Source organism: Bos indicus, chromosome 8 (genome assembly GCF_029378745.1).
Source record: "Bos indicus isolate NIAB-ARS_2022 breed Sahiwal x Tharparkar chromosome 8, NIAB-ARS_B.indTharparkar_mat_pri_1.0, whole genome shotgun sequence".
Classification (NCBI taxonomy): Eukaryota; Metazoa; Chordata; class Mammalia; order Artiodactyla; family Bovidae; genus Bos; species Bos indicus.
This window is the reverse complement of record NC_091767.1, coordinates 11,782,789-11,796,973: the sequence shown is the minus strand read 5'-3', so window position 1 is coordinate 11,796,973 and position 14,185 is coordinate 11,782,789. Positions and strand designations below refer to the sequence as shown.

At 37.2% G+C, this 14,185-nt stretch overlaps 1 long non-coding RNA gene across 1 annotated transcript in view; it reads right to left on the bottom strand.

The window, feature by feature from the left end:
* Positions 1-14,185, bottom strand: part of LOC109562820 (uncharacterized) — a 266,627-nt gene that overhangs the window by 39,669 nt on the left and 212,773 nt on the right. The window contains exon 4 of the long non-coding RNA XR_002181227.2: positions 398-500. This is a non-coding gene — a long non-coding RNA (uncharacterized lncRNA). The remainder of the gene's footprint in view (positions 1-397; positions 501-14,185) is intronic.

Sequence of the window (14,185 nt, the reverse complement as noted above, 5' to 3'; positions counted from 1 at the left end):
TAAAAATATAAGAGTGATGATGACCTAAACATGGTATTTAGGCAAAGATAAAATCCCTTCTGCTTTGCTTTTTCCATATGCATAATATTAAAAAAAAAAAAAAAACATGAAAAGAGAGATCAGATTAGATATCCTCAAATACTATCAGGGTAGAAGAGTAGAATATTTTGGCAAATAATCTTATTTTGAAAATACTTCTAAATTTGAAAATATAATTGTAATTAAAAATAAAATGTGCTTAGATATTGAAAATAGCCAAGTTTTAAATATATGTGTCAATTATTAAAGCAAAAAGTTTAGAAGAGACATTTCATCTATGGAAGAAGCTACACGACTTAGTATTCCTTTATCAAGTAATCAGACACAGGCTTTTAAAACTAACAGGGTTTGTACTTACTTGTTTCTGATAAATCCATCTTAATTATTCATTTCCTATCTCCTCTCCTCCTGCTTATTAGTGTAGTCCACCTCTTTGATCTCTAAGTAGAGCTTCTTAAGTCCTAAAAGTGGAGAAGCAGAAAACACTCCGTACATTTCTAAATCACTGAAGGTAAAAGTTGAAATGAAAAACTCTAAATGAATCTGCTATGTAACATAGAGAAAATACCAGGCAGTAGTTAAGATTAGACTACTTATTTGAATATATACACTAATTAACTGAGAAACACCAAAGCTAAAGAACTTATCAGTCATTTCAAGGTCAAACACACAACACCTTAGAGAATGTAAAAACTGAAGATCTTCATGACAGCTAAATCACAACATCAGAGTATCAAAGTTTTATACGTTAAAATAAATTCAAGACATATGAACTTTAACCTGAGAAGAAAAAGCTGAATAAAGAAAATCTACTCAGAGTTCAAACGTTCGTTGACATTCAACTCTTCTTACGATTACTGTTGTCTTTCTCTTTTCCTGGGGTAGCTGTTCAGTTGTTAGAACTCTGCCCAAGTTCTTCTCCCACTTCACCTCACTAACTCCCAGCAGAGAGAAATCGATGTCATTTCAAGAATATTCCCAAGTTTCTTCCTTTTTGGCTACTGATTCAAGTTGATCTTGACCTCTCTCTTAAGTGTTTCAGTGCAGTAACTTTAGGTTAGGAATGCTGGTTTGCACCCTGCTTTTACCACTTATATCTTCAGTACTGTTTCTTCATCTGACAGAAGAGAGCTGTTATCAGGTTTCAATGCAGAGCATGTGTACTGAATCTGACACGTAGTTTGTGCTCTTATCAGTTCAAAGATTTGAGCTGCGGAATGAGAATCCCATGAATCTCAGGTCTCAGCCAGCAGTCTTCACTCAAGATTAGTGAAGTACACATGTGACTTGCCTCTGGGCAACCTCAGGCAATGAGTTGCCACGTCCCACGAGTTCCGTTTTCACACTGGGACGTGCTTTAGATTCAGTTAACAGCTCAGCATTACCTATGTACACGATCAACTCAGCTCAGAGAAAACTGTCTAGTCTGGGAATTCATTAGGTTTTGTAGCAGGCTCATCACTCAGGTGACTTGCATTCTCCCGTCTGCTGCGTCCTGAAGGAAGGAGCTGCGACCCAGTGTGTACCCCTAGCTAGCCTCCTGGGTGCCCCCAGCTCTTCCTAGTGCCCCCGTCACCTGGGACTCTCTGTGTTTCTTTTCCTATCCAAGTTCCCAAACTCAATATCCACACCCAATGGCAGATCCTCTGATTATTGCCACCTGACCCAAGGGGGAGAGGCCTGGAGGAGGTGTGGACCCATCGGATGTTCTACGGCAGGATAGCAGCCCAAAGGCACCAGTTCCAGGTTTCTGCCATCACCACATCTCAATCACTTGGGGATGGTGCCCACATTCTGAACCAGCCTTCCCCTTGCCACATATTCAGAGTTGTTTCCCTCTTCAAACAATGTCACGTGTGTTTCAGAAATTTCTCACAGCTTGATCACAATCAAAGGCAATCCCGATTTTTCAGTTTGATTATTTATTTATAGATACAGCGTTGGGCTGCACCCCACAGGCCTGTAAACCTTGGAACTGCTTCAGCCCGCAAGAACGAGTTGTGAGCCTGGAGATGGCGACAGACATCAACAGTTTATTGGAGAAGGAATCCCACTAGTCTTAAGCGAAGTACTGGCACAACATCCCACTAAGGATGGCAGTTGGCTCACAAGACACAATAGCAATCATTGCTCCTGGGGGAGAAGAAGGCTACCATTTATAGGGGAAATCAATGCCAGATTCTCTCATCAGTTACCAGGAAAACCAGGGGCTGGGGCAGGGGTCAAACATTTGTTGGTGGTGGAAGTTTTGTCACTAAGTCATCTCCAACTCTTTTGTGATGTCATGTAGCCTGCCAGGCTTCTCTGTCCATGGGATTGCCCAAGCAAGAATACTGGAGTGGGTTGCCATGCCCTTCTCCAAGGGATCTTCCCAACCAAGGGGTCAAACCTAGGTCTCTTGCATTACAGGCAGTCTCTTGCATTGCAGGCAGATTCTTTACCGACTGAGCCACCAAGAAATCATGAAGCATGTAGATAGTTACTGATTAAGCCCTAAAATTAAAAGGGTTAGCCAGTCATGTGAATGAAGCAAGAACTACTCAAGCAGGTGATGTACAGAGAGCAAGAGAACAGCCATCTTGATTGGCCTGGCCATACAGGCAAATACATATATAGATATAGGTGAGAGGGGAAAACATTTTTACTAGCTGGCAGGAAGGCTATACTATAAAAATATTTGAATCTACTGGGCTTAACAAGATGCCAAGCCTATGGAAAGATCTTATATATAGTTAACTGAAAATAAGGAAAATAATCTTAAATGTAACCCAATTAATAAAATGGAAAATATTTTTAAGGGTGGTTTATAATATAGGTTTTAATTTCAGTAGAATGTTAAATACTAATCAAAGCTCCTATATCTTTAGACTATAACCAGTTTTTTCTCAAAGCAGGATAGACTTTAAAGGGCCATGATAACATGAAGAATTTTTAGTGATGTATTGTGATAGAGAAATAATATCAGAGAAAGTAAGAATATCATTGGAAGCAATCTGACAGAGCACAGACATTTACAGGCATGGCTAATCCACTCTTTACACTCAATCATGAAACTTAGGCTGCATACTAAGATAGGCAGCAGAGAGTTCAAAACAAATATCCCTGTTTGACAATGCTCCAAATGCTGCATCACATTAATTGTTGCAGGTTTTTGAGATAGACAACTGATCAACACAAACCTGAGGGTACTCCTTTTTCTAAGAATATCATCTTAAAACAGACAAACATTGTCTTCTAGTTCACCTGAAAGCCTTAATCAAATTATTTTAAGGAACTCAAACAACTCAATAGCAAAAAACCCACAAATGACTCTGTTTAAAAGTGGGCAAAGGAACAGACTTACAAACTTGGAAAACAAATTTATAGTTACCAAAGGGGAAAGATGGAGAACTGGATAAACTAGGAGTTTGAGACTGATCTATACACACTACTAAATTTAAAACAGACAATCAACAAGGACCTACTGTGTATCACAGGGAACTCTATTCAGCATTCTATAAAAACCTAAATGAGAAAAGAATTTGAAAAAGAATATATATATGTGTGTGTATGTATAACTAAATCATTTTGCTACACATCTGAAACCAATACAACACTGGTAATCAACTATAATTCAATATAAAATAAAATTTTTAAACGTAAAGAAAATAAAAATGGACAAAGGACATGAATAGACATTTTTCCAAAGAAGATATACAAATGGCCAATAGGTATATGAAAAAGTGTTGGACATCACTAATCATCAGTCAGTCAGTCAGTTCAGTTGCTCAGTCGTGTCCGACTATTTGTGAGCCCATGAATCGCAGCACGCCGGGCCTCCATGTCCATCACCAACTCCCAGAGTTCACCCAAACCCACGTCCATCGAGTCGGTGATGCCATCCAGCCATCTCATCCTCTGTGGTCCCCTTCTCCTCCTGCCCCCAATCCCTACCAGCATCAGAGTCTTTTCCAATGAGTCAACTCTTCGCGTGAGGTGGCCAAAGTATTGGAGTTTCAGCTTTAGCATCAGTCCTTCCAAAGAACATCCAGGACTGATCTCCTTTAGAATGGACTGGTTGGATGTCCTTGCAGTCCAAGGGACTCTCAAGAGTCTTCTCCAACACCCTAGTTCAAAAGCATCAATTCTTCATCGCTCAGCTCTCTTCACAGTCCAACTCTCACATCCATACATGACCACTGGAAAAAACATAACCTGGACTAGATGGACCTTTGTTGGCAAAATAATGTCTCTGCTTTTGAATATGCTATCTAGGTTGGTCATAACTTTCCTTCCAAGAAGTAAGCATCTTTTAATTTCATGACAGCAATCACCATCTATCAATAACCTCATATGCAGATGACACCCTTATGGCAGAAAGTGAAGAGGAACTAAAAAACGTCTTGATGAAAGTGAAAGAGGAGAGTGAAAAAGTTAACTTAAAGCTCAAAATTCAGAAAACTAAGATCATGGCATCTAGTCCATCACTTCATGGGAAATAGATGTGGAAACAGTGGAAACAGTGTCAGACTTTATTTTTTGGGCTCCAAAATCACTAATCATCAGGGGAAGCAAATCAAAACCATGATCAGGTATCACCTCACACGTGTTAGACTGGCTAGTCTCAAAAATACAAAAGATAATAAGGGCTCATGAGGATGTGGAGAAAAGGGAACCCTTGTGCACTATTAGTGGGAATGTAAACTGCTAAGACACTATGGAAAACTGCATGAACATTAAATTGACTATACCTTAACAATAAAAATACCTGTGTATGTACTTGTCAAAAAAAAAAAAAAGAAATTAAAAATAGAACTACCACATGAACCAGGAATGCCTCTTCTGGGTACATATCAAAAAGGAAACAAAACCATTGTATTGAAGAAGTATCTGTGTTCTCACATTCATGGCAACATTATACACAATAGCCAAGGAGTAGAAACAACCCAAATATCCACTGATGGGTGAATGGATCAAGAAAATGTGGCTATACACACACACACACACACACACACACACATGAAATTCAACCCTAAAAAGAAGGAAATCCTGTGACTTGAAACAACTGGAACTTGGAGCAAATAATGCTAAGTGAAATAAGCCAGACAAAGACAAATACTGCATGGTACCACTTATACGAGGATTCAAGAAAGTTGAATTCATGAACAGAGAGAGTAGAAAAGTGTTTGCCAGGAGTAAAGGAGGAATGTGTCTGGCAGGGGTGATGGGATAGTGGAACACAGAGAAACAGAGGTTGATAAAAGGATACAAAATTCTAGTTATTAGATAAATAAGGTCTGAAGATCTAAAACATAGTTGTATATAGCTTCAATCATTTGCCATTAATTTTTAATATACATAATTATAAGTTAGTCAAGTATAAGGCTTCTAATTTCTGTCCTCCAAAACAAAACACAGATATAGCACATGTTAATTATTCATATAGCATTCTTATTCCAATATAACTTATTCTTGTCCAGAGTTCCAGTTCTATCCATCTTAAGCTCTCAAAATTATTATTTACTTTTATAATTAATATTTACTATAATTAATTGATATTTTAAAAATAATTTCTGTGTTCAGGACTGCTCTATATACCCCACACTCTTCTTCTCTCTCATATTTCTGCTAGTGAAAAACCTTTGAGTTATGGTAAGCTCTTAATTTTCAGATGTCTAGAAATGCCTCTATTTTAACTTAATTCTTAAATTCTAATTTATATAAATATAAAATGATAGACTGTTTGAGACATATTCAATGTGGTTCTCCATTTTCTTTTGACATTTATTTTATTGAGACCTGTCCTAATTGTCATTTCTTTGTAGATAATCTGCCTTTTCTATGTGATATCTTTGAAGATTTCTTCTTAATCATCCTTAATACTAAATGTTGACTTTTATGTTCCAAGCATTTTTTTGGAATTTTTATCTTAACCCATATAAGAAACCTCTGTACTTTTATGATATTCTGCAGCTGCATTAAAATCTGTTGAACATTTATTCTGCTTGTAACTTGAAGGGTACTTTTTCCCTAAAAACTTGGATCTTCCTTGAACTGTTGAAAAACCTCTTATTTTCTTCCCTTAATGTTTTCATTTTTACCAAACTTATGCCATCACCTACTCTAAAAGTCACGTGATTACACAAATTCTCCTGTAAGCAGCAGTGGTTGTCATCATTGCCCTCCCATATCCATCTTTTCAAACAAACCATCTTCCCCTCTTTTAGCACATCATTTTAACACTTTCCTCTATGTCTGTTAATATTGATAATTAATTTCTTTCATTTTAAGCATTATAGATATGGGCTTGTCACCATAGAGTGAGACACCTTTCTCCCTTTGCCTCATCACATAACCATGCATATACTCTTTTGTGGCAGACACACCCTAAGTAACACCTTATGACTCTTAATATAATCCCCAAGTGCTGGCTGAATTTATGACTTGCTTCAAATCCAGAGGCCCTTGCAAAGGGGAAGGATTTTTATAATGTGATTAAGGGCCCAAATTAGTAGAATTTGAGTTGATCAAGGGGAAGAACATCCTGGATAGGCTTGACTTAACGGGGAAAAATCCCTCGAAAGAGGGACTGGGGCACTCCTGAAGGTCAGAAATGTTTTCTCATTGACCTTGAAGAAGCAAGCCACCATGAGATCTACAGGCACAAGAAATGAACTTTTCCAACAACCTGAGGGAGGTTAGACACCAGTATTTCCTCAGAAGCCAAACTTGACAGAAGCCTTGTGAAAGCCCAGTTGAAGAATGCAGCTAAGTTCTGCCTGTACTCCTGTAGCCTACTTTTTTCTTCCCTGGAAGTTAAGAAACTTCTCAGTCTAAAGTGTTTGGAATTTCAAATTGATGTGCCTTGAAAAGTTTATACCAAGATGATCTGTTTTTTCAAATTAGTCCATTCATGGTTGTTTCTAGTTCAATATTTTGTCTATCATTGTTATCTACATTCATCCCTCAGTATCCATGGGGGATTCATTTCAGGACCCACCATGGATACCAAAATCTGCAAATGTTCAAGTCCCAAAGTCAGCCCTCTGCATCTGCAGTTCTACAGCTGCAGATTCAACCAACCACAGATCATGAAGTACTACAGTATTTAATGAAAAAAAAATCTGACTATAAGAGGACTTGTGCTATTCAAGAGTCAGCTTTAGTAGAAGGAGCTGCAGCAAAGTTTGAACTCACAGAACCATCTTAACTGAAATAAACTTTACAATCTCAAAAACATAAATAAAACACTAAATTAAATAATTTCCTATCTAAGTATTGAAGTATATTCTTTTAAGAAAGTTATACTGGGACAAATGAGACATAAAAACATCACACATTTACAATTGGAATTTGCAAAAAATATTTTCTTTTTACACAAAAAATTTTGCTTACCTCCTACTGAAATTTATTTTTATTTGGATTTTCGATTTCTTTAAATATGAGTGAAGAATTGGACTATATATTGCTAACTTATTACCAGATGAGATCTAAAAGTACTTAATAGAATTTGGGGGATATAATTGAAGCATAGCTGATTTACAACGTTGTATTAGTTTCAAGTATACTGCAAAGTGATTCAATTATATACATATATCCAGTTTTTTATGTATAGTAAATTATATATGGGCTTCCCTCATACCTCAGTTGGTAAAGAATCCACCTTCAATGAGGGTGATCTGGATTCAATCCCTGGGTTGGGAAGATCCTCTGGAGAAGGGAAAGGCTACCCACTCTAGTATTCTTGCCTTGAGAATCCCATGAACAGTATAAAAAGGCAAAAAGATATGACACTGAAAGATGAACTCCCCAGGTTGGTAGGTGCACAATATGCTACTGGAGAAAAGTGGAGAAATAACTCCAGAAAGAATGAAAAGACAGAGCCAAAGGAAAAACACTGTTCAGTTGTAGATGTGACTGGTAATGTAAATAAAGTCAGGTGCTGTAAAGAACAATATTGCACTGGAACCTGGAATGTTAGGTCCATGAATCAAGGTAAATTGGAAGTGGTCAAACAGAACGTGGCAAGAATGAACATAAACATTTTAGGAATCAGTGAACTAAAATGGACTGGAATGTGCAAATTTAATTCAGATGACCGTTATATCTACTACTGTGGGCAAGAATCCTTTAGAATAAATGGTGTAACTTATAGTAAAAAAAAAAAAAAAAAAAAAACTAGTTCTAAATGCAGTACTTGGATACAATCTCAAAAACAACAGAATGATCTCTGTTCATTTCCAAGGCAAACCATTCAATATCACAGGAATCCAAGTCTATAATGCAGAAGAAGCTGAAGTTGAATGGTTCTATGAAGACCTACAAGACTTCTAACTAACACCAAAATAAGATGTCCTTTCATCATGCAGGACTCGAATGCAAAAGTAGGAAGTCAAGAGATAGCAGGAGTAACAGGCAAATTTGGCCTTGGAGTACAAAATGAAGCAGGGCAAATGCTAACAGAGTTTTGCCAAGAGAATGCATTGGTCATAGAAAATACCCTCTTCCAACAACACAAGAGAAGACTTTACACATGGACATCACCAGATGGTCAATACCGAAATAGATTGGTTATATTCTTTGCCACAAAAGATGGAAAAGCTCTATACAGTTAGCAAAAACAAGACTGGGAGCTGACTGTGGCTCAGATTATGAACTCCTTATTGCCAAATTCAGACTTAAATTGAAGAAAGTAGGGAAAACCACTAGGCCATTCAGGTATGACCTAAATCAAATCCCTTACGATTATACAGTAGAAGTTACAAATAGATTCAATGGATTAGATCTGATAGACAGAGTGCCTGAAGAACTATGGACAGAGGTTTGTGACATTGCACATTGTACAAGAAACAGTAATCAAGACCATCCCCAAGAAAAAGAAATGCAAAAAGGCAAAATTGTTGTCTGAGGAGGCCTTACAAACAGCTGAGAAAAGAAGAGAAGCTAAAGGCAAAGGATAAAAGGAAAGATATACCCATCTGAATGCAGAATTCCAAAGAATAGCAAGGAGAGATAAGAAAGCTTCCTCAGTGATCAATGCAAAGAAATAGAGGAAAACAATAGAATGGGAAAGACTAGAGATCTCTTCAAGAGATACCAAGGGGATATTTCATGCAAAGATGGGCACAATAAAGGACAGAAATGGCATGGACCTAACAGAAGCAGAAGACATTAAGAAGAGGTGGCAAGAATACACAGAAGAACTATCCACAACGATCTCCACGACCCAGATAACCATGAAGGTGTGATCACTCGCCTCCAGCCAGATATCCTGGAATGTGAAGTCAAGTAGGCCTTAGGAAGCATCACTATGAACAAAGCTAGCAGAGGTGATGGAATTCCAGTTGAGCTAGTTCACATACTAAAAGATCCTGGTGCGAAAATACTGCATTCAATATGTCAGCAAATTTGGAAAACTCAGCAGTGGCCACAGGACTGGAAAATGTCAGTGTTCGTTCCAATTCCAAAGAAAGGCGATGTCAAAAAATGCTTAAACTACCACACAACTGCATTCATCTCACACGCTAGCAAAGTGATGCTCAAAATTCTCCAAGTCAGGCTTCAACAGTATGTGAACCATGAACTTCCAGATGTTCAAGGTGGATTTAGAAAAGCCAGAGGAACCAGAGATCAAATTGCCAACATCCATTGGATCATAGAAAAAGTAAGAGAGTTCCAGAAATACGTCTACTTTTCTTTATTGACTATGCCAAAGCCTTTGACTCTCTGGAGCACAACAAACTGTGGAAAATTCTTCAAGAGATGGGAATACCTGATCAGCTGACCTGCCCCCTGAGAAATCTGTATGCAAGTCAGGAAGCAACAGTTAGAACTGGACATGGAATAACAGATTGGTTCCAAATAGGGAGAGGAATACATCAGGCTATATATTGTCACCCTGCTCATTTAACTTCTATGCAATGTACATCATGTGAAATGTCGGGCTGGATGAAGCACAGGCTGGAATCAAGATTGCCAGGAGAAATATCAATAACCTCAGATATGCAGATGACACCACCCTTATGGCAGAAAGGGAAGAAGAACTAAAGAGCCTTTTGATGAAAGTGAAAGAGGAGAGTGAAAAAGTTGGCTTAAATACCAACATTCATAAAATGAAGATCATGGCATCCGGTCCCATAACTTCATGGCGAATTGATGGGGAAACAATGGAAACGGTGACAGACTTTCTTTTATTGGGCTCCAAAATCACTGCAGATGGTGACTGCAGCCATGAAATTAAAAGACACTTGCTCCTTGGAAGAAAAACTATGACCAACCTAGACATCATATTAAAAAGCAGAGACATTTTTCTGACAAAGTTCCATCTAGTCAAAGCTATGGTTTTTCCACTAGTTATGTATGGATGTGAGAGTTGGACCATAAAGAAATCTGAGCACTGATGAATTGATGCTTTTGAACTGTGGTGTTGGAGAAGACTCTTGAGAGTCCCATGGACTGAAAGGAGATCCAACCAGTCCATCCTAAAGGAAATCAGTCCTGAATATTCATTGGACGGAATGATGCTAAAGCTGAAACTCCAATACTTTGGCCACCTGATGTGAAGAACTGACTCCTTGGAAAAGACCCTGATGCTGGGAAAAAATTAAAGGCAGAAGGAGAAGGGGACGACAGAGGGTGAGATGGTTGGATGGCATCACCAACTCAATGGACATGAGTTTGAGCAAGCTCTGAGAGTTGCTGATGGATAGGGAGGCCTGGCATTCTGCAGTCCATGGGGTTATAAAGAGTCGGACACAACTGAGCAACTGAACTGTACTAAATTATATATATATATATATATATATATATATGGTATATGTATATAAATGTAAGATAGTGAGAGGAAAACTGTTATGCAGTTAATATCATCCTAAAAACAATGAGACTTAGTTAAGATATGAATGTTTAATATTTAGCCTCCCTCCAAAACAAAGCATTACAAAAGACAAAAAAGAACATGTTTTAATCCTAGTAGACAAAGAACAAAAGTATTATTCACTTATAATTAGAATAAGAATATTGTCAAAATGATGCCTGAAAGTATCATGGCTCCTTTCTGTTATTAATTCACACTTGTTAAATATTTTTATGTAAAACTATCTCTATGGATTTATAAATTATATCAAGGCCTTAAGACTGAATGGAAACTTTAAGAAACAAAAATAAACTGTTGGTACAATTTTTAACAATTAACTTTCTTTGAGGCATTAAATAATTTTGCTCAGAATGGCTTCAACTATTAAGGTTTACACTTATATCTATATCCATAATAGTTATCCAACTCTATAATTATTTCCAAAAATCAATACAAAAGCATTTTTGTGTCTGAAATAAAAAGGCAAGTAATATGTATTATTAAGTTTCTATTACTATGAGCCACACTTTTCATACTTCTAATTTTAGTCCGTATTACAAACCTCTGTGATTTTTACAGAAAAATAAATGAAGGGTCTGTGAGGTTAAGTACATTGCTGAGGGCTATACAATTAGTATAGGGCTTCCCTATGGCTCAGATGGTAAAGAATCCACCCACAATGTGGGAAACCTGAGTTTGATCCCTGGGTCTAGAAGAACCCCTGGAGAAGGGAATGGCAACTCACTCCAATATTCTTGCCTGGAAAATCCCATGGACAGAGGAGCCCGGTGGGCTACAGACCATGGATCACCAAAGCCGGACACAACTGAGCCACACACAGACATACATTTAGTATGTGGTAGATTAGAATTCCAACATAAGCCTGTCCAATATATGAGACCTTTTCTCTTACTGCACACATCTCAATTTCACTCAAATATCTTCATAGATTAATTTCAATAAAGAAATGGTCAATGCTATTGACAGAAGAGACAAAAGAATAATGGCTGCATGTGATTTATATGAATACGAAAGCTGACATAGAAAGCATACCCCATGCCTGGTCCCTCCCCATGTTAAGGTTCAAGGATAGACAGGCGTTTCCTCTACCAAGTAAAACAGAGTTCCCACAGAGTTTTGCTTCTTTAGGAATTTACACAATCCTGCTAAGTATCAGTCTCTGTTATAAGAAGGAAAACCCAAGACGAGTGCTCTAAGAGGGCACGGATTTTCCTAAGCTTCTCCATCTCTATCTCAAAGGTAAGGGCAGAGCCCCCTTAGTATGACTGAGCAGTGGTCACGTGGGCATGTTCCTGGCCCTATTCTGTGTCCTTCCCTAAGACTTCTCCAGAATAAGTCACCTCATTCCCAGAAGTCACAGAGCTTTACCTTACAAAGCACTTGACTTTGTCACTGTAAACTGAGGTTTGTATGACAATTTTAGGCAGTATTGTTAATTTTGTGCATGTATTAACTGCTTCACCTTTCAGAACCAAGTGAAACTGGAGCCTTACAGAGACATCAGTCTGTTTGCTTGTGCTTTTTATCAAGTGATGATTAGCTGTTGCAAAAAAAAAAAAAAAAAAACCTTGTAAATTCTTAAAAGAATCACTATCCATTAGTTTAGAAAGGGAACAGAATAATGTGTTTTCTCTTTTAAACACAAAAGTGAAACGAGCCTTTTTGTCACTCTGTAGTAACATCAGTGTGAATGACGCAGCATAAGACAGAGGACTCTGTCTTCTCTTCTCCTGTAAGCAGTCACAGAGAGGGGAAAGAGCAGCTCTTCAGGACGTGTTTCTGGTCCTGCAGACCCTTTCAGCCACCCATTCCAAAGCTCAACAGCTCTTCCCTTCAGAACACCTTCACTCGTATGAAGTTAACCGCACTTTTTTGTTTCCTGTTTTATGTGTTTCGTGAAGAAGTCAAAGGTTGCTATTGCCTGTTTTATGTGTTTTGTGAAGAAGCCAAAAGTCAAATAGAATCTTTTCCTATTTAGGGAAAAATATTTTTAAAATATAAGGACATATTTTTAATATTATATTAAATATATTTAAATATATTAATATTTATTAAATATTTTAAATAAAATATTTAAATATATTAATATTTATTAAATATATTTAATATTATATTATATATAATACAATTTTACTTATTATAATGTTCTCCTCTTTAAACTACATATGGTTAAAATCTACTTTTTATTCTAGGACCCAAAAGAGCATTAAATAGACTGGAGTGCCTAAAGCTTTCTAAAACATAAAGGTATTTTAAATATAGCCCCATCTCTCATCTCATATTCCCTTCTACATACCTTTGCCATTCATCCCATTGAAAAGCACTTTCTATGTCTTCTACACTTGAATCTAGAAAACTTGTCACTGCTTTGACTTCTTATGTCATGTCATAAAATGTGTTGGGGCTTCTGTCTTATTCCCTCCGAGCTCACACTTAGAGCTCTCAGCCACCATGAAAAGTGTGACTACCTTGAGCTGCCATACTGCAAGGAAGCCAAGCTATGCAGAGAGGCCAAGTGTAGACATTCATATTGGCAACACTAACCATCCCAGACCAAGAACTGTACAAGCGAGCGAATGAGCCTTCTGATGATTCCAGCCTCCAGCCTTTGAGACCCCAAGCATTATGGAGCAGAAAAAAGCTATCCCCTTGTGCCTGTCAAAATTTACATAATCTGTGAATAACAAAACGGTAATTGTCATACACTACTCGTTTTGGGAGTAATTTGTTACATAGAAATAGTAACCAGAATACTCTTCCCTCAACTAACACAACATGCAATTTTTCATTTTTTTTGTTCATTTTTTAATGCTTTTTTGTCTTATTGATTTCTGATTAAGTTACAACATAATAGAAATTTACTCCTGTATTTCCATACACTTTTCTTCTAAGTGCCATAATCCTTATAGAAATGTACATGACGGAAACAAGTGTCCTTAAAATTTCTAGAGAAAAATTATCTATTCAATTTTTTATTTTTCATAATCAACAAAACTCTTAAGTATACCAAGGTCCTTTCTCACAAAAGGTTTTTTTCTCAGCTCACAAAAAGGCTTAGAATATCACCTCCACGCAAAGGCTGGGTAATATCTGGCAAGTCGAGTTTTCTTGTTTGTATGATACATTCTCACCTTATCTCTCAATATAAGAATGTTTCCTCAGTCAACAAAGTAAGCTGTATTTCAAACGCTTGTTTTTTATTAATAGTTCATAGGAGAAATCACTAATTTAGCATACCTTCAAGTCATCTCGTTTCTTTCAATACTTTGGAAAACAATTTATAACTTTAAA